The sequence below is a fragment of the Desmodus rotundus genome, chromosome 2 (assembly GCF_022682495.2).
Source record: "Desmodus rotundus isolate HL8 chromosome 2, HLdesRot8A.1, whole genome shotgun sequence".
NCBI classification, from domain to species: domain Eukaryota; kingdom Metazoa; phylum Chordata; class Mammalia; order Chiroptera; family Phyllostomidae; genus Desmodus; species Desmodus rotundus.
Window position 1 is genome coordinate 5,594,015 of NC_071388.1, and position 25,019 is coordinate 5,619,033.

Consider the following 25,019-nt stretch of genomic DNA (forward strand, 5'->3'; position numbering starts at 1 on the left):
TCCCAGTTACATCTGAGGTTGAAGTCACTCCCATCCCCCTGGCTCAAAGCAGGGCCACAGCTGTTTAACATATCTATGAAACCAGTTAAAGGTTATAGATATGTTAAATGACCATTCTAGAGGTTAGCTGCAAAACTGTTGCTATTCAAAACAACTCTCAATGGCCCTGCTCCACAGGTCCCATCCCTCAGCTCAGACTTGTGGGGGTGAGGACATCATATATATATGATGTCATATAAAAAGATAAATATATATTTATATATGATTTATATAAATTATATATAAATAAAAATATATTTATATATAAATATATATGTTTAAAATATTTCCTGGACACCGAGTTCTGGACCCCATTACAAACCCCTATTTGGGGACCCCCCTTGGATATACCCTGTTACAAGTACTTCATTCCCTTTTATTGATGAATGATAGGGTATATAAATAAGCTCTCGTATTTACGCACCTGTCAGTTAATGAGCGTTTGAGTTGCTTTCACTTTTCGGTTATTTCGAATAGCACTGCTATGACCATCCAAGTACAAGTCTGTGTGAATGTATATTTTCTTTCCTCTTGGGTACCTACCCATCCAGGAATAGGGTTACCATGCTATACAATTTCACGTTTCACAGTTTGAGGAACTGGCAACCTGTTTTCCAAAGTTGCTCAACCACTTTAAATGACCACCAATAATGTGTGAATGTTGCAATTTTCCCATATCCTTATCACCTGTCTTCTTTATTGTAGTTACCTTAGTGGGCGGGCATGGTATCTTCCTGGGTTTGGATTTGTGTTTCCCTCGTGGCCAGTGATGCTGAGCATCTTTTCACATTTTTACTGATCAGTCTTGTTTGTTGTCCTTGAAACAATTTCTCTTCAGATCCATCACCTATTTTTACATTTAAAAAAACTTTTATTATTGAGTGGTTAGATAAGTGATTTGCAAATATTTCCTCTCATTCTGTGGGTTGTCTTCTCACTTTCTTGGTGGTATCACTTGCATCATAAACGTTTTTAATTTTGATAAGTTCCACGTCATCAATTTTTTTCTTTTGTCACTTGTGTTTTTCACGTCGTATCAAAGGCTCTGCCTCACCTTAGATCACAAAGGTTGACTTCCGTGCTTCCTCCGAAGAGTTTGATAGTTTTAGCTCTCGCTTCAGATCTATGATCTATTTTGAGTTAATTCTTTTCTCGACTATAAGGAAGGCATCCGTCACCCCTTTGCACATGGGTTTCCAATTGTTCCAGCTCCATTTGTTAAAAAGACGTTTCTGTCCCCGCTGAACTGTCTCGGCACCCTTGCTGAAACGAATCGATCATAAACATGAGGGTTTATTTTTGGACCCTTCAGTTCTGTTCTATTGCTCTATGTCGCAGGTGGAAAACACGGCCCGCGGGCCGAATCCCGCCCTCCACCTGGTTTTAGGCGGCCCAGCACCTGTTTCTACCCGGCGGCACCGAGCTCTCGCTTAACTGTTAAGGGTAGTTCCATTTACACTGTCCTAAAATGACATTTGGCCCTTTGAAGGCCGCCGCCAGGCTGATGCGGCCTGGGGTGACAGTGACTCTGACCCCTGCTCTACGTCTGTCCCTATGCCAGCACCACACTGTCTGTTTGCTATGGTTTATAAGTTTTGAGTCAAGAAGACTGAGTTCTTCAAATTTTCTCTTTTTCAAGGCTGTTTTGGCTATGCTGGGTCCTTTGAATTTCCATGTACACTTTAGAGTCACCTGGTCAACTTCTGAAAAATACCTGGTGGGACTTTCACAGGGATTGCACTGAATCTGTAGATCGATTTGAGAAGTGTCTCTATTTTAACAATACCAAGTCTTTTGATGCATAAAATAAACATGGAATGTCTTCTAATTTATTTTGGTCTTTTTAATTCTTTTCAATTCTTTTCATGTTTTGTAGTTTTCAGTGTACAAATCTTAAATTACTTTGTTAAATTTGTTCTTAAATATTTTATTCTTCTTAGATACTATTATGCATGGAATTGTTTTCTTAATGTCATTTCCAGATAGTTCATTTCCAGCATATACCAATACAATGGATGTTTGTGAATTGATATTGTATCTAGTATCCTGTAACCTTCAACTTCTTTATTCTAACACTTTCAGTGGATTTCTTAGAGTGTTCTATATAAGAGACCCTGCCATATGTAAATAGAAATAATTTTCCTTCTTTCTTTACAATCTGGAAGGCTTTTATTTTATTTTATTTTATTTTTTGTTTGCTTAACTTCCCAGGCTAGACCCGCTAGTACACTGTTAAATAGAAGTGATGAGAGTGGACATGTTTGCATTGTTCCTGGTTTTGAGGAAGGAGTGCTCAGTCTCTCACTATTAAATACGACGTCGTCTGGGGGATTTTTATGGCTGTCATTTATCAATGTGAAGAAATTTCCTTCTATTCCTAGTTTTTGCGTTTTGTGTTGTTTTTTTAAAAATCACGAGTGGGTATTGGATTTTGTCAAATGTTTTTTCTGTTCTACTGAGATGATCGTGTGGTTTTTGGCCTTTATTCTATCATTATGTTGTATGACATTGATTGATTGTTGGATGTTAAACCAGCCTTATATTCTTGGGATATACTCCACTTGGTCATAATGGATAACCCTTTTTATATGTTACTGAATTCAGTTTGCCAGGGTTTTGCCAAGAATTTTTTTTGTGTCTGTATTCACAAAATACATTGGTTTGTGGTTTGGAGAATTGTCTTGTAATGTATTTGTTTGGTTTTTGCGTTTGGGTAATGTTGGCCTCGTAGAATGAGTTGGAAGTTGTTGCCTGCTCTCCTACTTTTCCAAATAATTTTTGAATAGTTGCTATTAATTTTGTTGAAATGTTTGGTAAAATGTACAAATGACGTCACCTGGGCTTTTCTTTGGGGGAAATTAGCAGTTAAATTAGCAACTCAATCTTTTTACTTGTTATCGTTCAGATTTTGTTTCTCTTTGCGTCAGCTGCAGTGGTCCTGTCTTGCTAGGGACCTGAGAACTCGCCCGTGGCGTTTGGCGGTTCACACTGTTCCCTAGCAGCCCTTCTTATCTCCATAAAGCTGATTATAAGGACCACTCTTGCTTTCTTCACTTTAATAATTTGAGTCTTCTCTCTTTTTTCTTAGTCTGCCCCAAATTTTGTCAGTTTTGTTGATCTTTTCAAGGAACCAACTTTAGATTTAATTAATTTTCTACATGATTTTTAAAATATCTATTCATTAGTTTCTGATCTCCTTTTTAATATTTATTCCCTATGCTTATTCAGCTTTAGCTTTCTCCTATTTCTCCCATATCTTAAGGTAGAAGTCGGGGTTATTGATTGAGATCTTTCTTCTTTTTTGACGCTGGTGTTTACAAACACATATTTCCCCATGTGCACCGATTTGCAGAACACGTATTCTGTACGTTTGGGTATGTCGTGTTTGATTTTTATTTGTCTTGAAGTATTTTCTAAGTTCTCTTGTGATTCCTATTCTGACTCACTGATTATTTAGGAGTGTGTTGTTTAATTTCTATATATTTGTTAATTTCCCACATTTCCTTCTATTACGAATTTCTAATTTTATTTCATTGTGGTTCAGAGAACATACTTTGCATGACTTCAAACTTTTTAAATTTATTGAGGCTGGTTTTATGGCCTAGCATAGGGTCTAGCCAGGAAAATGCTCCATTTGCATTTGAGAAGAATATATATTCTGCTCCTGTTGGGTGGAGCAGTCCATAAAAGCCGTGTTTGTTCTTGTTTATTTATAGTGTTTTTCAAGCCCCATGTCCTTTTGACCTTCTTCCTAGCTGTTCTGTACATCATGAAAACCGGGATATAGATGTCTTCAGCCACTATTGTGAAATTGTCAATTTCTTCCTTTGTGTCAGTTTCTGCTTGTTAGGTGCTTACAATTTTTTGATTATTATGTTTTTCTAATAGATTGACCCTTTTATCATTAAAAGTGTCCTGCTTATCATCAGTAACATGTTTTTTGGTCTGAAAGTCTATTTTGCCTGATATTAGTAGCTCAGTGGTGGTGGTTTGCGTGGCGTACTTCTGTTTCCTCACCGAGGATGTATATGTATTGACTTGAGAGAGAGAAACACCCACGTGAGAGAGAAACATCGATCAGGTCCCTCCCACATGCGCCCCAACTGGGTACCAAACCCTTAACCTAGGAATGTGCCCTGACCTGGGATTGAACCCTCAACTTGTTGGTGTACAGGACGATGCTCCAACCAACTGCGCCACCTGGCCGGCGCTGCATGGCCCATCTTTTCCATCCTTTTATCTTCAACCTATTTGTATCTTTAGAACTTTAGTCTGTGTCTGGTGGACATGATACAGTTGATAATGTTTTCTTATCCAATCTAACAGTTTCTGCCTTTTGATTGGACTGCTTAATCCATCACATTAAAAATTGTTATTGATGTTATTGGATTTGCATTTTCCATTTTCCTTTCGATACATCTCAGGGCACATTTTGTTCCTCTGTCCCTCCTTTACTACTTTCTTGTATATTAAGTGAATATGTATAGTGTAATATTCTAATTCCTCCAATGATTTTGACTATATTTTTGAGTTATATTCTTAGTGGCATATCGTAAGCTATTTTCTGGGGCATTTAGTGTACCTCTTGATTGATGAGAGTTGACTTCAGATTTATGCTAACACCTCCAGTGACGTACGGAAGAAACTAGCTCTAGACCCCCCTCCTTTTTTGTGTGATAGTGTTATATGTGTGACCTCTATCTATGTTACAAACCCAACAATACATTGCTGTAATTAATACTACGTATCATTTTATAAATCTTAGGGAAGCTGAGAGAAGAAAGGAGAAATAGTATATAACTGAAAACTGTATATCAATGTTATTTTTCTTTTTTTCTCTTTATTTGTTCCTGTGGATTCATGTTACCATCTGGTATCATTTTCTCACTCCAACACAGCTTTGTTCCCTCCCGCTTCCTTTATGCTCTTATTGTCAGATATATTAAATTTGTATATGTTACAAGCCCAGAATCATATTTTGAATAAAAGTCCCACACAATAGAATAAAGTTACCGCAGCCCTGGGTTTCTCATAGACCAAAGAGAAACGCCCAAAATGAAACAATTTCTTTCTAGCAAGATATAACAATGATGATTAACGGACCTCCTGACCTTGGGTCTGAAGCATTAGACCACCCTGGGTCTAAAGATCCTCTCTGCCTCGTGAAAGAGAGCTTCGCAGCTGGGAGTCTTTTCTGAGCAGGCCAGTGATGCTCAGAGACTATTGCAACTGCTCCAATGTCTGATGTTCCTGGGGTCACAGAGGCCCAGCGTGGGCGCTCTCCTTCGCATCATTGTAGCGCTCCTGTTTGCCGGTAGAAACACTTCAATAAATACGAATTGATTGCATAAAGACATCTGCTATTTGGGGAAGCTACATAATGAGCAAAATGCTCTTGGCAATGTTTTACGTTCCTGAATTTTTAAAATTTATTCAGCATCCTGAGTCAGACGAGTCTAAGAATGAAATGAAACGTGAAGCTGGCCACAGGTGTCTGCTGACTCACAAACAAGCCACCCAGGCCGAGACAGCAGCCGTAGGTCATTGACCGGTGCTGCCATCCCGCCTCCTTGCTCAGACACATCGTGGGGTCTCCTCACCCACCGGAGGGCGCTTCCTGCAAAAATCAAGACGTGCCGGGAGTTCCGGTGAGATCAGGAAGTCAGTGCAGTCGATGAACAGTCTCAGTAGCTTTACTAGCTTTTTGGATACAGAAGCTCTTTTATGGGGACTTTTGTGAAGTTGGGTAAGAGTTTCCTCCCTTTTCTATTTGCCAAGACATTTCGGATGCAGGGTGCACCCACTCACATAAAATCGGGCTCAGATGCTGAGACTGGTGGTACTCCACACGCACCGCCCACGAGGGCGCGGAAAAGCGCATTACTCCCCTACTGAGGTTTTATGGTGGGAGCAGGGCAGACTCCTCAGGTGATCCCAAATAGCTCAAGACAGCCGAGAAGGAAGATGGCCTTGGCCTTTATTCTGGGGAGGGGATGAGGTCGGGGTGAGGGTTCCTGCATGTGGGCAGGGGCTTGTGGGGTTTGCCCTTCCCACCCATGCCACCCAGCTTTCCCACCAGCTTCCAGGGTGTAGGACGGAAGGGAAAGGTTGGGGGTGGGGCTTAAAGCATTCAGACATCAAAAATAGAGTTAGACTCTATGATCTCAGCAATCAGCTTACACGTCCTAGAGACCTGAGACACGTGGCACTTTAGCTGCTCTGGGGACAGTCAGTGCAGAAGGCGTGGAGGGCAGTAGTGAGCTGGGCCAGCAGCAGGCTCTTCCCTCGGCTGTTTCATCTGGACAGGAGAGGGGAGCTCAGCTGTCCGTCAGGATCCCTGGTGCTCAGGCGCTTTGCTCACGGCTGCCGACAACCGGGGCCAGTGCACTGCCATCCCGTGGCCTTTTCCAAGGCTCAGAGGAGCAACAGGAGGATGGCGAGAGGAGAGCTAAGAGCTCTGCTTGGGGCCATCACAGGACCCAGAGTGCGCATTCACTGATGAACACGAGCCCGTGAAGACAGGCCTCCCGAAGTTTGGCCACAGTAATATGCACACCCTGGTGTTAATTGCAAAAATGAGATAACACACGCATTAAAAAAAAAAAACCAAACTAGCCTAATTCTAACTTCCTGGTTGGGGGCTGGAGTAGTTCAAAACCCTAGGAGGAAAGTCCTTGGAAAGATTCTCCATAAGCGGAAAAGCCCTTACCCAGTGGAAGGAAAATGGGGAGAGGCAGAACGATTAGACAAAAGCGGGGTCCAATATGATGGCCCAGGGCTTGGTGGGCAAGAAGACTCTAGGAGGAAATGCTTCTCCCTTTTAATCATCTCCATTCCTTCTGCCTGTCCTTCCCTCACGAAGCCTTGTTGTACTCAGAGGTTGCTCCCTGCTTAAAAATAACCCTGCAGTTGGGAGAGGCAAGCCACTTAGGAAGGCGTGTACGTAGAAGCTTTACCAGGAGGTTGGCGAATGGGACCGTGAACATCTGTGGTGTTTCTGGGGGAAAGTCGACTTGCAGAGACAGGCCGCTGTCCGCGGGCCGGCCAAGCTGAGCTTCCCGGATGGCCGGCACAGGAGCAGGAGAAGGCCCGTGTACCTGGAGCTGAGGGAGGAGGATCAAGAGCTAGTGTTTCAGGGTTTGTTCTCAGTTTTTCAGAGAACCAGAGGTTTCTGAAGGCACGTCCACACTCGCTTCTGAGAGTGCAAACGGAGATCTTTTCAGTTGGGCATTCAATTTACAAGGCTGGTTTTTTGTACCGTGGCTCAGTCAGCCCGAAGCCACAGAGACACCAAGTCGGAAAGTACCTCAAATCTCCTAGCCACCAAGGGCGCTCAGCAAAGCACCCCGCTCCCCCAGAGAACCCCAGGCAGCCCCCCAGACTTTGTTGGCAAGGAATCTGAACACGTGAGTTCGGAAAAACCTCTTCTGGGGTCCTGATTTATTTTTATTTTTTCCCTATCCCCCCTTTTTTCTTTTGAAGAGCTTAAAAAAATAATTTCCATTTGAGCTGGAAAGGCAGAAAACATAGTTAATGCCAACCACATTTTTGGTACCCTATAAAAGCTAAATAAAAATAATAGTTAAACAACGCACAAGGTCCAGCAAAGGTGCACAGATCTTTTCAGGCCGATGAGCAAACCAAAGATGCGGAAAAGGTCAGCTTCTGCAGCCTTGTCCAAAGTGCACCCTGGGGTTACCAGGGAAATACAGCCACTACCGCTCGGGGAGCTCGGCTGGGACTCTCGTCTCCGCCCTGAGTGAAAGCAGACAGCTTCGCTCTGCGTCTGCTCCGGTGTGACTGCCCTGCAGTGGAAAAAGGACATTTTTGCCGTGACTTTATCATCTGATGCAGATGTTTGGCTCAAGTCTCCCAATCTTGTCAGCAAAACTGACGGTAAAAAATTAGAACAAGAACCTTGGTTTATTTGTTTTCTTATGAGGTGTAAATTTGCATATGTGCGCGTGATTTTTACTGCGGTCCCTGACAGAGCTCTGGTTCTGGGAGGTACTCCCCACTCCTTCTCTCTGTTATGAATAGTCAGATTTATTACCTGCATTTACTGGGGGAGGGTCCGGTTTCCTCCCACACCCTTACTTCTCCAAGGACCGTAGTAATAAAGTGCACCTTTTTTTTATGGCCAGCGAGAAATGTCGACTCCCACCATGGCACTGCAGATGGCTAACCCTGTCTTGACCTCTAGATTTTTCAAAGTCCATAAACAATAAAAACAATGGGGAATTCTCAGAGTTCATCAAGTCTCGACCTTCCTTCGAGGGCCAAAGGCTGCACTTGGTGCACTCTGGCCATTTTTCCTGGCTGAAACTGGTTAAAAAGTAGCTAGGAAGTTCTGAAAAAGCAAAAGTGGTTGTGATAACAAGTTAAGCATTAGCAAGGAGGTTTTTCTTGCGGGCGAGTCTCAGTGAGCCCTCTGGGCTTTGTGAGTCGTCTTACACACCGGTTGTCTGTTTTCCTCCCAGAGGTGAATGGAAAGTCGTTCTCAGGGTGCATCTGAGTGGACGACTAGCCGTTATGTTTCAGGGAAGCCATCCCTTCTAACAAAACAAGTTTAATTTGTATGGTGTCTAAGTTAAAACAGGGACATTTATTTTCTTATGGGTAAAGTTCTTGGAATGCCCGATTACAAGGATGTAGGACATTTCTTGACCAAATAGCATGTGACCAAACATGGCTTTCACAACTGACTTCTCTTAAAAGAGAAAAGAGAGACTAAAAAAATGCAGGCGTTTGGTGTGTGAAACTGTTTTCCTGGGGCTCAGTTTCTCAAAATGCTCGTCTCCCCTGAAAGATTTCCAGAGTCACCAGGTGGTACCAGCCATCAGTGGCGTAAGGAAAATGACGTGTGTGTGTGTGTGTGTGTTGTTGCTATTGAATTTAATGAACACACCCCCATGCAGTTCATTTGCTCACATTATTGCCAGATTCTCTGTGATTTACTGGGATTAGTGAATATGCAAATAGGATTTTTAGAAAGTCCAGGCATCATGGAACATATTGTACCTTATTGTAAAATAAAAATAGCCTTGGACAGCCCGTGGAATGTGTTCTAGCAGCATAATCAATTCTTTACTGTGGTTTCCTGCCAGTTGGGGAGCCCTGCGTCACAGAGCGTGGGTGCCAAGTGTCTGGTTTGCGCTTTGGTGAGACATGTTTTTCTTGCTGAGAATTTTCAGGTTTGCCGTTTCCCCAAGTGCGAGGAGGCCAGGTCACCTTGCTATACAGTGGGGCGCAGCTTTTGTTCCAGATGTCTCGCCGAAGGTTGGGGTACTAGAGTTCAAAACACCAGTGGGCAGTGTGCGTGAACCCACAGCCTCCGCGGTGAAGTGGCCGGAGGCCTCCCTGTCACCTGGCGAGTGCCGGGGGGCTGGGCCACTCAGGGGAATTTTCGTCCTGGACAAACATGCTCGAGCTTCCAGATGCAGGTTCTCTGCCACAAGCAGCAAACTGGCGGGAGTGTGCAGAGCTGAGGCAACTCCTTAAGCAAATTTTGGGAAAACATTCTATTGGTGCAATATGGGATTTCCACCCTTCCAGAATTACCTTGTTCTGCAGTCTAAACTTTTTAAGAGTGACTTTGCTCTCCCATGTCCTTATGTTCACATGGACTCAGGGCTGGTGTGGGATAAGCCACTTTCTTCTGCCAGAGGGGGGTTGTCCTGAAGAAGAGCAGGGACACCTTGAGCCACATCTGTCCTTCGGGGCTTGTCACCGCTGCCCCACTGTCACTTGTTTTATGCAGGCAAGACTGCAATGGCATGTTCTTCACACTGTCTCGGTCATTTACTCAAACAGAAAAGGAGTCAGGCAGGCAGTGATACGGTAATTGTGTGCTTCCCAGATACCTGTTACTCCCGCTACTGCTTCTCTGGCCTTTGTTTCTGCCACACTGAAAGTGAGCACCGGGGTGTCACAGGGGGTGTTTATGGAGATCCCCTTTGCCACTCTCCCCACACCCACACTTAAACATCTTTACAGGTCAAGCCAGACAAAAACCCAGAACAAGACGTTTCAAGAGTGTCGCATCCAACATTTGAACCATTTTAAGTGCCCTGAGTAGCTTCATTCAAGTTCTTACGACAGTGTGCGAAGCCCTACGAGAGTTCTCCTTGAGGCCCTCATCCCCACCACACCGTTCCTACCACATGCCCAGCACCTCTCTTCTCCAGCCCTTCTCCTCCTATACTCTTCCTATCGCCTTGGCTGACTCCCTCGTCCTACAGGGCTCTGTCCAAAAGTCATCTCCTTGGTGACCCCTTCCTGGACCCCAGTCCACCTCATTAAGTCCCCTCATGCGCACCCGCTTTCTCTTCTCCAGCATCCGTTCCCACTGACAAATCAGACGTCTCTGTGCTGACTTAGAAGCTCAAGGCAAAGAGAGAGGAAGCAAGAAGCTGGACTGGGTCGGGGGGCGGGGCAGGAGAGTCTCTTTTGCCCACTGCTGCCTCCATGGGCTCTAGAAGAGTGGCCCACAGGAGATGCTTGATGAAACCCGGCAGAGCACTGAATATGCTAAAGACGATAAAGCCAAAGGGTGTGGTGCCCGGGAGGGAACAAAGGGCAGGGATTCAATCCTGTGCCTCATCCCCTGGCTCGGGAACCTCAGCCATGTCCCTGAACTTTCGGGTCTGTACCATTATTTAGATTTGGGCTAACGTCTTAGAAAGTTAACATTCTGGATGGTTTTCCAAAGTATACATTTTTAGAATTATTTATCTTCTTTCTGACTTTTCCTACTAGACTGAAATTCTCTGACGGGCAGGATTACAAAATATGCATCTTTTCATTCTCTCATAGCCACAGGACAAGTCTTGCCCTTGGCGCTCAATTATTGCTTGCTGGAAAGAACTCTTTTTTTTCCCCTTCCCCTAGGGGATCTCCTCTACTCACAGAGACTAGGAATTTTGTTTCAAATGGTCCATTTTATACCATTTGATCTCCTGGATCAAGGGTTTTCCCTGACAAAGACCAGATGGTAAATATTTTCATCTTCGTAGGCCATCCTTCTTCATCACAACTATACAACTCTATCATTTTAACACGAAAACAGCAATAAGCAATTTGTAAGCAAATGGGCATGGCTGTGTTACAATAAAGCTTTATTTACAAAAACAGGTGGTGAGCCGAATTTTCCCCTGGGCTGTGGTTTGCTGGTCCCTGTGCTAGGCGGTTATTGACATAAAGTAACCATTCCTAAAAACAAATTGTTTACTCTGTTGCACTTCAGAATTAGACTACGTTTAGCAGTAAACTACGTTTGGCATAAACTACGTTTGGCGTTAAACTAGTTTTGGTTTCAATTCTATTGTTAGCCATTCGTTACTTAAATAAAGACTTGCTAAGTGACGCCCAAGCTTGAGTCCTTGTTTGTTTCATTTTTAGATTGTATATATAAAGCTTAACCCACGTAAGACATGTCCCGAGACACTGCCTTTTCTGTTTTCTTCCTTTTCAAAAAATGATATCCCATTATGTGACCATCTTGTTTATGTAAACCGAACCTGAGACAAAGCTGCTCACATTAGCTACGTTCTTTGTGGTTAAACTAGTTTCCTGCCTACTAGACTGGAAGAAAGAAAGAAAGAAAGGACCGTACCAGATTAGATGTGTTTTTTGGGGGGGGTGTCAATATGTAATATAAACCAGATTGTACCTCTTTCATTCTCCCAAGTATACAGTTGTACACAAGTGAAGACAAAGGGTGGACTTTGCTCCTTTAGTTGAGACGCTGAACACACCTAGGGGACCGGGGACAGAGAGGAGCCCACGTTTCAGGCTTAGTACAGAAACCCAACCTGAACAGGGCCTTAGGACCTGAATAGAGCTATCGCCTTTCCTCATCTGGCGGTTACCAAACCAACTTCCGCATAGGTGTGCCTTCCATCTTCCCCAAACACTGCCTGTGTCTGACGTGGAGAGGGTTGGAGGTCATCTCTACGGGAACAGCTGACTCCCCTGGCTGGAGCTCCGCCCAGCACACTCTGGTCTCCAACCACCTCCTCTAGGCAGAACTAAGCTCCAACCAGAAAGATCTTTATCTCTGATTCCATCCCAGTCTCTACCCACTCGGAAGTTCAATATGAAGTGGGGGGAAGCAGGACATTTTTCTTTGACCCCCTGGAAAACTCTGTCTCTTCCCAGGCCCTGGGGCAAAGCACTGTAGCTAATGAGGCAGCAGGGGTTCGTCCTGTTGTAACTTTTAAGTTATTTATTCTGCAGAACTAATGGGCAGCAGTGGGTACTCGGGACTAAGAACAGCCTCTTTTCTTCTTAATAAGAGGCCATCAAAGCAGCCAGAGTTATGCATGGGGAGCAGACCAAAGGGCCAGCCAAGAGGGTTGGACACATCCTGGGGTAGATGACCACATGGGTGTTGTGGGTCTAAGATGCTCTCTTTGGGGTTGGTGACTCATCTGTGATGTGCAGAGAAAGGCACGTCCTCCTGGGACCACAGAAGGTTCCTACAGGCACTGTCATCACGGGGTCTGAAAACAGGAGGTCGGAAGGAAGGCTCGGCGGGAAGAGGCGAGGGACCGGAGACCTGGTTTGAAGTGCAAGCTTCCCTCGTCCTTACTATGTTCCTAGAGTCCTTTCTCCACGTCCGCCTCTGTGGTTGTCCACCCTGCCTTTAGTCCGACCATCTCAGGACTGTTTCTGTCTGACTCATTTCCCTTGGCATGATATTCTCAAGATCGACCCATCCACGTGGTCGCAAATGGCAGTATTCCACCCTTTCTCGTGGCTGAGTAGGGTTCCGCTGTGTACATGTGCCAGCGTCGTTATCTAACTGTACACTGGAGGACACTGCGGTTGTGCCTGTGTCTTGGCTACCGTGAATAATGCTGCGGTGAACATAGGGGTGTGTATGTCTCGCAAATAAGTGTTTTCAGATTGGTTGGGTAGACAAAGAAGACAGACAGAAACTCAGAGACAAAGACAGCAGTACGGTGGCTACCAGAGGAATGGGGGGTGAGGGGGAGAGTAAAGGGTAGAGGAGGAGGTCGAGTGTATGGTGCAAGAAGGAGACTTGACTCGGGGTGGTGGGCATGCAATGCAATCTGCAGGTGATGTATCCTGGAAAGGTACACGTGAAACCTACGTAATTGTATGAACTAACTAACCCCAATACATTTAACGAAAACCAAATAAACAAACAAAAAACAATTCATCTCAGGACTTAAACACAATGTGGAGGCCCAAGCCTCACTCAGACCAAATACATCAGAACCACTTGACCATTTAGAATTCTCTCTGGGAGATTCTGTAGTCAGGGTTGGCGTCCACACGGCTCTACTTTATTATCGTTGTGAGGCTAAAAAATACTCCAGAAAAGAAATAAGGAAGGCTACCAGCTGCCTGGGAACCTTTACCTGGGAACCTTCACAGGAGGCTTCGTCTGACACCAGGCTGGGAATCACCTTCTAATTTCATTCATATTTTTAAAGATGATGACAGGTGTCTACAGCCAGGAATCAACCAGGACTTGGTTCTGATGCATGTGTTCAGTTTGGGCCCTTTCAGCCTTCTTGGTGGTGTGGTCCTTTAAGGCACCTCCGTTAGGCCTGAGGTGGCCCGCGTGGGCTATGAATTCAGGGGTGGCTGTAAAGTACTGTGATTCAGTGTGGGGACTTGAGGGTGAGGCCAAGATCTGAACCTCTGCATTTCAAATCACTAGCCATTTGAACTTGGACTTAATCTGAAACTTAGTTTTCTCACTTATAAAGCAGGGAAAATCATCCCTATCTCACAGATGCTGATTTGTTAATATGATAATAAATATAATAATGAGTAATAAGTAAACAAGGCAGTGGGAAGAAAACACCTAAATCAAATTCCTGACCCACAGTAAGCCTTCAACAAACAGCCGTTTTTATTAGTAGAACTAAAATAAACCGTGTGTCCGGGCCAGAGTGCCGTTTCCTCGTTGTATGGTTCAAGAGTAAGGACCGAGCCCACTAATAAAGTCCTGATTTTTCTTGAAGCAGTGAGCTCACTAGAGTTTTCTTGTGTTGCCAAGTTCAATCAGACCCAGGAGTATTGGTTACTGTCGGTGAACAATGAAGACAAACACTTGGAGGACTCTTTCTGCACAACGCAGGCCAAAAATAAAAATTCCGGGGCTGCCTTTGATTCCCTTCGGATTCCCAGCAGCTCATGGGAGGGGCGAGGGTGGTTCCAAAGTCCTCGCTATCTGCCGGGGGTCAAGAGAGGAGCTACGCTGACCCCCGAGGGAGTGTCTTTGGAATCTTGGTCAGAATCAGGGTTAAGCATTTAGGCAGAGGATGAATCTCTCCAGTGCTCTATTTCCATTAAAAAAAATAAAGAGGAAACATATTACCGAACAAGCAGAACTCCAACATAACCTTCAGGAGGGGAATTGTGTTTTATGTTGCCGTGCGTTATGACCACGGGGCTTGCTCTCTGGCCAGTGCGGCGTGTCCGTGTCTGTGTGGAGGGACATGTGTTTACCTCGTTATCCTTCAGACTGGCAGTCCCAGTCCTACTCCGCAGATTTAACATCTGGGGGTTGCTGCTCGCAAACTGCATGTCTGAGAACCAAACTTGAACTTCTGACGGGAGGCTTTTCCAGTTGGAAGTTATCCGGAGCCTCAAATTTAAGAAGAAAGGCCAAGTTACAGAATAAAACCAGAAGATGGAGGATGAATGGGTGGGTGGGTGGAGAGATTGATTGATTTCAGAAAACACTGGAGGTCAAAGAAAATGCTGTTCCTCTGTATAATCACGTGTTCTTCGTGGTCACTTGGAAAGTTGGCCTTCGGGTGGGAGGTTGGTGTCAGCAAGGTCATGGTCCGTGATTTCCCATGTTCCTCATAAACACACATGTGCTTCACCATGTACAGCTGTGGAAAGACACTTTCCACTACTGGCCGCCCCCTCACCGCCTTCAGAGGAAGAAACCCACCACCTGTGAAACACTAGAAAGAAACTTGCTGACGCAGGCTTCCCTCTTAACTAAAATTTTATCTCTAGGGCTCAGCGAACTGACAAATGTCACTGCTTCTAAACTGAGCCGGTGGTGACATGGCCCAAATGCTTTCTATGACTCAGGTGGGAGTTGTCACTGCTCGCCAGAGCACACCCCATCACAAGGAACAGCAAATAGCACACCCTCCCCACCCCTGTCTTTGCACACTTGCACACACCAGCAATCAGTGATGTCAGTCTCTGAGTCAGCGTGGGGCGGGGTCAGCCCTTGAACAGCAAATGAACAGAAGGGGTGTCGGAGCAAAGATTTTTTAGGTTCTTCAACCAAGAGAGGAGCTAGATTCTCCTGCCCAATTGCTGGGAATATGAACATCCTGTAAAACTCAAGAAATAAACAATGCTTAACTAAGTGGCATTAACCTTGCAGCTGATCACTGCAGCGCCTGGCACTTCAATTAAGTTCTATGTGTTCACGTAATCTAAACTATTTGACTACTCAAGCAACCCACAATAAAAGAAATAGAGGGAGACTCAGAGAAGCCCAGCACCCACGCTGCTGTCCTTGGAAGGAGCGGCGGAACTTCTAGCGATTCACAGCATTTTCAGCCAGCTCAGGGCCTCCGTACGAGAACCAGTGCAAACAGAGCACAGCTGGGAGGAACTGCGTGGCCAGCTTACCTGTCCCACAGTGCAAATACGGGGAGGAAGAAGAACCTGGGTGTTAGGACGGAGATCGGCACAGCACTCCTGGTTGTGAGTTTAGGCCAAACAAGGAAGGATTTTGCCCCAGTGGCTGAGCGCAGTGGGCAGGAATCGTGTCCCGACACCGGCCACCTTCGCTGTGGAACTCCACTTCCTGCTGCCCTCTTAACCCTCGTGATACTGGACACATCCCAGGCCCTTCCTCATCTGAACTGCATGGGAGCCCTGGGAGGTACCTGTCTTCACCTCCCAGTTCACTAGGGCAAAGCCCGCTAGCAGAAGACAACGATTTGTCCTGGGCCTGCAGTTGGTACATAGGCATTCTAGAATGGAATCCGCATCTGTCGGGGACCGAACACGTGCTTCTTCCCCCAACTATACTGTCCTTCTTACCAGAAAGAAATGATAAAGTGATTCGGGGTTCTGAGGCAAGGGTTACATTTTAGGCTCAAGTTTCCTGTGGGTTTCCACACCGTGCAATGAGAGTTCACTCACTGAGATAAGATGTACCATTAGGCAATTTGAAAAACCAAAGGTCACAGTAAGAATACCAACACTCTGGCTGGTGTGCACGCTCCCCTGCGTGAGAATTGTTCACTACGGGCTGCTAAGCCCCAGCGGTGCCTCTTTGGAACCAGGGCTGCCTGTGAAGTACACACGGACTTCGGGAGGGAAGTGCGTTGAGGCAAGTTGTCAGCGATCAGTAGATGACGAAGAAAGAGCAAGTCCTAAGTCCACACTCGCTCTGAGTTAGGGTGACCACCGTGGCAAACCAAAGCCACCGAGACAGAGCACACGAGAGACTGAAAATGTTCTCTAGCCTGTGGTGGAGAATAAATACATGAAGGGGGGACCCCCAGGGAGACTTCTCAAGGGGGAATAAAAAGAATAATCCAGTCCTTCCCTCTCCAGTCTGGGTGTCATCTAATGAACGTCAAGGACATCCAGGCTTGTATGACTTTGCTTTCAGGAGGCCAAATGTGGCTCGTAATTCTCCAGCTTCTGTTCTTTAGGTTGTTCCATCAAAGGGGAGAACAACAAGAAGAAATATCCTTCTTTGTCAGGTCTGTGTTCTGCTGGTGACTCAGCAGTATGGACACATGTACTTGATAAGGTAGGTGACATGTGACGATAGAGCAAAAGTGACCGTGGGCAGCTTCCCCTTTGAGTCCCCCGGTTGTCTGATAAGTTAGTGGGTCCACAGATGACCATTTCTGCAACTTCTCCAGGCAGGGCGGCCTAGTTAGCTCCCACCCTTGGCTAAGGCGATAAGGCATAGATGGGCGCAGAGTGCGATTTCCCTGCCGCTTATTCCGATGGCTACACTACTTCAGTGTGAAGCCCTTTCGAGTGTATCACAACTCGGCTGAGATTGTTCACTTTCCACAGTTCAGCCAATTTGAATTGCTCAGTTTTTCCACACTAACTAGAACATTGGCAAAAAGGTATAACTTTGTAATGGAAAAGATTCCAAAGCGTAAAAAGAAAACCTCATTGTTTACCCTGCTCTGCTAGTAACCAGTACTTAAGAGGAGTCCCAAGAATTCTCCAAGAGTCCCCTCCATGTAGAAATAGGGGTGCTAATAAAGAATCAGGGTTTTAATGACTTTTCCTCGTAATCAGAGGTAGGAATTGCATGGACCCACAGGGAAGTGATTCAGAACATTACGAATGAGGGAGTCCCAGCGCAGTAACATCACCACATGCAGAACGAAGCAAAAGCCCCGGACACACACAACGTGCCTCCAATGGGCCACCCCAGAGGCCAGGTTCCGAACTTGGGAAATGTGGGAAGGAGGCCCTCTCTGTGCTCCGAGACCAAAATGTCATGCAAGACGGGTCAGAACAAGAGAGGCCTGCAGGGAGGTGACAGGTTGACGGGACCTGGTGACAAAGGACCGAGCCTGCCCCCAGCAGCTAGAATCGGACATATGGCCTGTCCACGGATGACACCAACCCCAGAAGACAGGTGCCCTATTGACTGGCTTTTCAAAGCTGAAACGTGTGCGTTGCCACTAGCCGAGAACCAATTGCCGAAGGATGAGGACGGGAAACTGTAGAACCCTTCGCTCCGCTGTCTGCCCTGCTGGCTGCCGGGTCTCTCCGGCTGACAGTAGCATTGACTGCGCTGTTTTGTTTTCCGCATTCTAAACGTGGCTCTTGTCGGACGTGCAGGGAGATTGTTGCGAGAGTAAATTCCGAGAGTTCCCGTGACGAACAGATTCTTTTCCTTTTCCCTTTTTCTGGCGTCCCCCTATGGGGAGAGGGCTGATACTGCGGTGATCACCTCACGGTACACGTCAATCAGACTATCCTGGTGTGCGCCTTAAACTTACCCAGTGGTGAATGTCAGTTATTTCTCAGTAACACTGGAAAAAATAAAGTGATACATAAATAATACAAAACACAAAAATAAGGACATAACTCCAATATTTACAGAGGTGCTTCAAAATAAAAAAATAAACGTCATTTTTGGAGTTTGGACTCCAATCCAGTGCACTGTGTGTACAGTGGCGTGTCTGCCAGCTGGAGGCAGCAGGGTCTGTGGCCGCAGGTGCCTCACTGTCTGGCCTGGAGGGTCCCTACACCGTCGATTCAGAGGTCACAGCGGTGAGACAGAACTATTGCCAGAGGGTTCATGCACTGGGCCCGGGAAGGAAGGTGGGCTCGTTCTGGTGGCAGGGGCCTGAGATGGTAAGGCTCCCCATTCAGGGTTGCGTTGCTGCTAACCACCATTGTCGTCCACCTTTCATGGCCAGGGATCACCGCAGAGTGGCTCACTTAGTGAGAGCGAGTCTGAAGTGAACCGGGACGCACCGCGTGTATTTAACACACAGTGTGTGGTTGTGACTGGCCACCGAGTCCCACTGCAATAAGGCAAGAGGAAATCACCTCACTATCGGGTGGTCAGTGGTCACCAACGCCCACGCCACACTCTGGGTGGGGACCCAGAATCACCGCCAAACCGCAGTGGAGGTTTAAAGGAAGGTGGCCAGCTGCTGCATGGAGTGTTGGGCATTTCCTGCAGCTGATTTTTACGTGGACATTTTCTTGTTTGAGAAAAGTGGATTTGACATTGGCCCTAGCAAGCGTCCAGTTGGTACTAACAAGTTAGGTTGTCAGTACTGACACTGACACTTTTTATGTGTTAGAATTTGACGCCTGACTGTGAGACAGCTGAGGACACACTACGGAAGAGGTGGCCAGCTGTCGTGGTTTGTGTGGGGCTGGGGGACGTCAGGTTTTCCAAACTCAACCTGGGACAGTCACAGGAGAAGGAGGACAGTGGGTCACCCTAAAGAGGAACATCTTGGAGGTAACATTTGCATTTCAGGACAATTTCTGTGGCATCCCATTAGAGAATGTGAGAAAGCCCCACCACGGCTCCAGTGTTTTCCTGAGGATGAGTTCTTTTTGTTGGGAATCGTGGTGGGAAGATGGAGAAGCCTCCGGTGGGACCTTGGAGGTGGTTCTCACTCCCCTGTGCTTCTCCCTCGAGAGCCACGTGGGGCAAGAGGGGCTGGGTATCTGGAGATTTGCTAGAGGAGATCACAGCCAGCTGATTAGCAGTGAGGACAGCTTGTCCAATGGGACCTGGTTTAAAAACCAAGACATGAAAAAAGCATTGAAGAACATAGAAACTTGTAAAGAATTCAGCTGGAGCTATTCACCTTTCCTTTATGAGAGGTCTTCTGTGAGCCAGATAGAAGTCAATGGCCTGTTACAAGGTCTAGGACACTTTTAAAAGCCAGCTCACCCACAGGGCCAGCTCTTCTGTCAGGTTTCTGAGAAGACCTTTACTTGGCCTTATCCCTATGGCTTGTGTAGTTGGCTTCTGAAGCTCTTTTTCGAAAATTTTTATTGATAATTTCAAAATGTCTCAGGTCTTTTGCAGAACACAGAACAGCCACATTCCTCACTCTAAATCATGCCCTAAAATGTGGGCTGTGGCCATGACCCTGTGCAACAGAGGGGGCCCACACTCCCCACGCACTTACTGATCTTTTTCACTACCTGTCTGAATCTTTAGTAAGGAAGAAATATCAAGTGGCTTATGAGTTCTGGATCGAGGCAAATTGAGAGCAGAGAAAAGTTAATGTGGTTGTTTGGCCATTATGGGAAGGAACAAAGAGGGAGAGAATGCTAGAACCGGTCACCTCCTAATGAAACTGTTTGGGAGTGAGACCTTATATTCTTCAGAGCTGTCCCAAGAGAGTCCAGTGATCAGCCTCTGAAGCACCAGCAGCTTTGGGGACTGAGATGGCAGCGTCTGTTCAATTCCTGAAGACACTCTTCTGTTTCCTGCCTAATCTGGTGTAGTACCTACCAGGAGAGCTACTCATGCTTGAACTTTGGAGTAATTATTCTTATTGTTCTACTAACCCTTCATCGACTTAAGTCTCCAAGTCCATCAGCCAAGCCCATGAGCCAAGTCCAGGGAAGAGAGCAATTCTGACAGCCCCAAGCTGATACTCACAGTCCTCCTACACCAGTAACAACTTTAATGAAGGCTTCAGCCACTTGACTAACTTAGATGTGTACAAACGGGCAAATGTGGGGATTAGCATAGCACAGCCTGGTGCGTAAGAACTTCGAGGAGGTATTGATGGAGGCCCTGAGTTCCTGGCTCTTGGACACCTGGACAGTCACTCTCCAGTCTTTAGTGCCTCAAAGAGAAACAGTAAAAGACTGGACAGGAGGATCTCCAGCGGTTCCTTCCCGCTCTAAGATGCTGGGTGGGAGCAGTGAGAGCACAGGGGAGGAAGGAGCCATGACAATGGGTGGGGTTGGCGTGGAGGGTGGGGAGTTTCCTTTACAACAGGGGATTGGTGGGGTTTGTTCTGGGAGCACTCATTTCTGATTGGTGACTCACACATCTGACTGGAGGGTAAAAGTGGTAGAGAACAAGTATGAGCTCGGATTTCTTAGTTTAAATATTAATAATATTAACAAAGTGTTGATGCTAATAAATGTGGCCTTTATCCTTCTGATGTTATGAAGAGAAGGGTGACTTTCTGTCTCATGAGGCCGTATGAAGGCAAATTGGATGTATGCCCTTTCATACTTAATGAAATACTCTTAAGGAGTCTACACTGAGTCCATTTTTTTCTTGTGATTTTTGCTATGTAAACCCTGTGAGGCTGAGGTTGGAGCTAGAGTTTAACTGTCCCAGAGGTCAGATCACTTGGCTCTTTTAATCTTTGCTAGCATTTGTTAGGCGGCTTTTTCCTGGAATGTCTACAACCCTTCTTTGTCTTCATCTGTGGAGGCCTTGATCCCTCCTCTAGAAGCCCACCTTCAAGTTCAAGGTCAAGTTCATTGACCTTCCTGTTAAATTCTAGAATGTTTTGATAACATACCACTATACTGAACTATGGTCAGCTAATCACCCATCTTTCTGCTGAATTGTAACTCACTCCAGTGCTGGGACTGTGCGGTCTTTCTAACCAGCAAGGGAAAGCGACCCAATTTAGTTACTCACTGCATTCACCCCCCATGATGTCAATAGCAAAGGGCTCTTCTGTGAGTGCTAGGAGGCACCCCCTGGCACTACGGGTGACTGACCACGTGCTCCACCAGACCGTGCATGTGCACCCTAAATCGAATTCCAAATATTGGTGCTGAGATTCCCAGTTGTATTTTGATTGGGAACCTGATGGCATGGAGGAGGAGGGCGGGGGACATCGAGGGAGTGAAGGGCCACAGTGAGGGGGCATCCTCAGGCCAGTGGAAAGGAATCATTCCAGCCCTCACAGAAACTGCATCCAAAGCTGTTGGTGATCTGTTCAGATTCCCTTGGATCTCCTTCACTGCTTCTGGGTGCCCATTTCTAGGCTCCCATGTGTATTACTTCTGATTACCTGAAGCCCCTACTAGCAGCCCCCAAGACTGCCTGAGACTGCACTGCTTTGCAGATGCAGAAAGCCAGAGTGCTTGGGAGATCAGCACACCCATCACCCCTGCTACTCTTAGCTGAGGCTGACTGGGCCAGGAGCATGAATGCCCAGCTCCCTGACCTGCGATGCAGTTTTCATTCCACAATCAGGCAGGGCATGGCCTTTGCCTGAAATCACACCCTTGCTTGACTCCCTCCTTCCCCTGAGGAGCTTCCCTTACTTTCCTTTGAATTCCTCCCAGGAGCACTTCTTTAATTAATTATGTGTGAATTTTTGTCTCAAGGTCTGCTTCTATAACCCCTACTCCAAGAGAAGATTTCAACTTCGTGTCTTTCTAAGATAAGGTTCTCTCTGGACAGGCCAAAGGCAAGAAAGTCCCCACCTGGGGCCTGCAGAGTCTTACAAGGATCCAAGTGGGCATCCTTCATTCTCCATGGCTCACGGACATGCCAAGGAGACGCTGTACATGCCTCTGGGGCAGAGATGGTGGAGCAAACTGGAGGCAAATGACCAAATCCTGCTTGGCCTGTGGAGAGCTCTTCAAGCTGGTGGGGGTCATAGGAGGTTTTGATGATGTTTTACAAACTGACATACCCCCCCCCCAAATAGTTCTACATCTAACTCAACTTAAGTAGATCTAGTCAAAGATAAAAATATATTTTTATTCCCTCTCATCACACTTCAAAGTTTTTTTGTCTTAATTCAAGCCAAGATGAGAATTGGATGCACTACAGTATTTTTTTTGTTTTGTTTTTGGAAATTATTCTTGGGAAATGGCTCTCCTGAAAAAGTTAGTTCTTGTAATCTTCTCTGCCCAGGTTCCAGACATCTTTTGAGAACTTTGGGTAAAAGTCTAGACTTTAGATTTACATCTATTTAAATGTGACACGTGCAAGGATTTTGCTTTTAATTAATTGGGGAGAAGAAGAAAGAAAGAAAGAAGGAAAAGAAGGAAGGAAGGAAAAGAAGGAAAGAAAGAAAGAGAGAAAGGTGACTTGCTAAATAGTCATTCATGCTTGTTTTTTAGGCTATAAGATTAATAACATTGAACATCTTCAGTTAAAAAATGATTAACGGTTATTTGAAGTAATCTACACGGTGGGTGCCAGGCCCTACTCCTTAGAAACAGGTTGGGAAGTGAATTTTACTCATGGGGTGACTTAGAGATGAATGACATACACTATTTTCATTAAGCTTAATTGTTTGTCTTATATGCATTGTCATTAGCCTCAGAAATTTCCAGAGATACTTAGATCATTCAGTTATTAAAAACATGTAGAATAAAGTCTGTCTTCAGTGACAGAAATCACATAGATGTCTATACAGATGCTTATTCTAGAACTTCCCCACTCGCCTCCTCACGCTTTAACCACACATGTATAATGCCTCACCTCCTTTGGTGAATTCTGTCAGATCAACAACCTCAGTATCTAATTGTTGAATATCTCCCGATGGAAAAGAAGGAAAACAGGTAAACATCACCAACGTGAAGAATATTGGCGCAACACTTAAATTATTTCATGGATTCGTACTCCTTTGGACTCATTTTCTTCTCTCGTCACTTTTAAGGCTACTATGAATGAATGTGAGCTCCACTGTGCATGGTCCTGCAAGAAATAAAGCTTGCCAGAGTATTAGGCTGTGGTTATAACTCATGTCGTGTATTACTTGATACTCAGAGGAATCTACACATGCATATGTATGCTCACACAACAGACTAGTTTGAGAAAAATGTAGCCTAATGAAAACTGCATGGCCTGAGAGTGAGAACAGTTCTGGGCCTCGACCCCCCTCTTTCCAGCCCTGTAACTCTCAGTCCATCACTTGCCCTCTCTGGTTCTCACTTTCTCGCCCTTAAAATGCAACTAATCACGGCTTTGGGGCTGGAGTGTCAAATGAATACATTATTGAAAGAGCTTTATAAATGGAGAGAGAGCACTCGATGATCAGTTTACTAATTAAAGGGGAGACTGCAAATATTAATTAAACCTAAGAAGATAAGAATTGAAATTTAACTGTAACAACAAATTATACCCTCCATTTATAATCTTTTATCAATCTACTTAACCAGCATTTTTTGGGGGGGGGCTATGACATGTCAAGTGTCCTTTGAGAGACACAAGGTGACTGAGACAGGTGCAGCGGAGCTCTGAAATAGAACACACGGGACATGAGAAAGAGTTGGGATGAGTGAAGCCGTGCTCAGTGGCATTCCAAGTAGAAGGGAATACTGAGATGCAGAGTTGGATTGGGACCATATGCAATAAGGACCTTCACAACGACATCCCAGAGGATGTGCCTTTTGGGCTGAGGCCTGAGCAGTGATGACGAACCAGGCAGATGACTGAAGACCCGAGAATACTCCAGGCGGAGGGAACAGCGGGTGCACACCGTCCGAGGGAGCATAGGATCCGATTTTGAATTCTGGGTTTTCCCTTGTCATTTTTCTCCCCTTTGTTTACCGGTCTCACATGGGACCGTTAGGATGTCCTCTGTCAAGTTCTGTCTGGTGCTACGGCTCGGGAGTAAGACCGCCAGCTTTGAAAGCCTGACCCTTGTGTGGCCCCTTCAGACTCTCAAGCCCTCAGCCTTTGTGGGGCCAGTGTCTCTCAGAGGTCACCATCTTCTCTCAGGAACAAAAAGGAAGGACACTGGTACACCATTCCCGCAGGGGCACAGGGCAAAGGAATGCCTTGTGTCGGGGCTTTGAGTCAAGGGAGAGGGGAGGAGAAATGCGACAGCCTCTCGCCTTCTTCCTCAGGCCCCAGAACTCAGGGGAGGGGATACACCCTCTGCTTCCCCTAAATCATGTCACCCACTTTTTCCTCCAGCGTGGAGCAGCTGCATCCAACCTGGTGACGGTGCCTGTGCCAGGGACAGGTGAGTGTCTCATCGGCTGGCTCCTTGGCTCCCCTCGGTGTTGACCTTGGACCAGGGCGGGGGATCTCACTGGAGAAAGCGCCCGAGGGAAGTTATCCTCTCTTCTAGAACTTACTGAGGTCTCCATGCACTCTGGCCAAGGCAGGCCTGAGACCCGCATGGGCTCGGATGGGCCTCCGTGGAGAGGACATGAAACTGTGTTTAAGGGAGAAGCTCGCCACCTCTGTTTCCAGAGCCAGAGAGACGCCCCCTTAGACTCCTGCTTTCAGGCCGGAATTCTGACTGTTTCTCGTAAAAGTGCCAGGCCCTGTGCGTGAGCCCTGGGGACCAGATTCCCATGCACGTGCCGCATCCCAGTTCCAAAGATCCAGCAGAACCCAGCTCTGCCCACCACTGTCCAACCTCTTCACACTTTCTGATCAAGGAAACAGCCTACAGGAAAAACCAACATGGCCTTAACTGCACTGAGCTAAAAACACAATCCCCCCGTGGCCTTGCGCTCTTCTGTTCTGCTGTGTGTGTCATCTGTGAATTAAA

The 25,019-nt window shown here is 46.0% G+C and overlaps 1 protein-coding gene across 2 annotated transcripts in view; it reads left to right on the top strand.

The window, feature by feature from the left end:
- KCNJ15 (potassium inwardly rectifying channel subfamily J member 15) overlaps nt 1-25,019 on the top strand; it is a 75,643-nt gene that overhangs the window by 2,970 nt on the left and 47,654 nt on the right. The window lies entirely within an intron of this gene.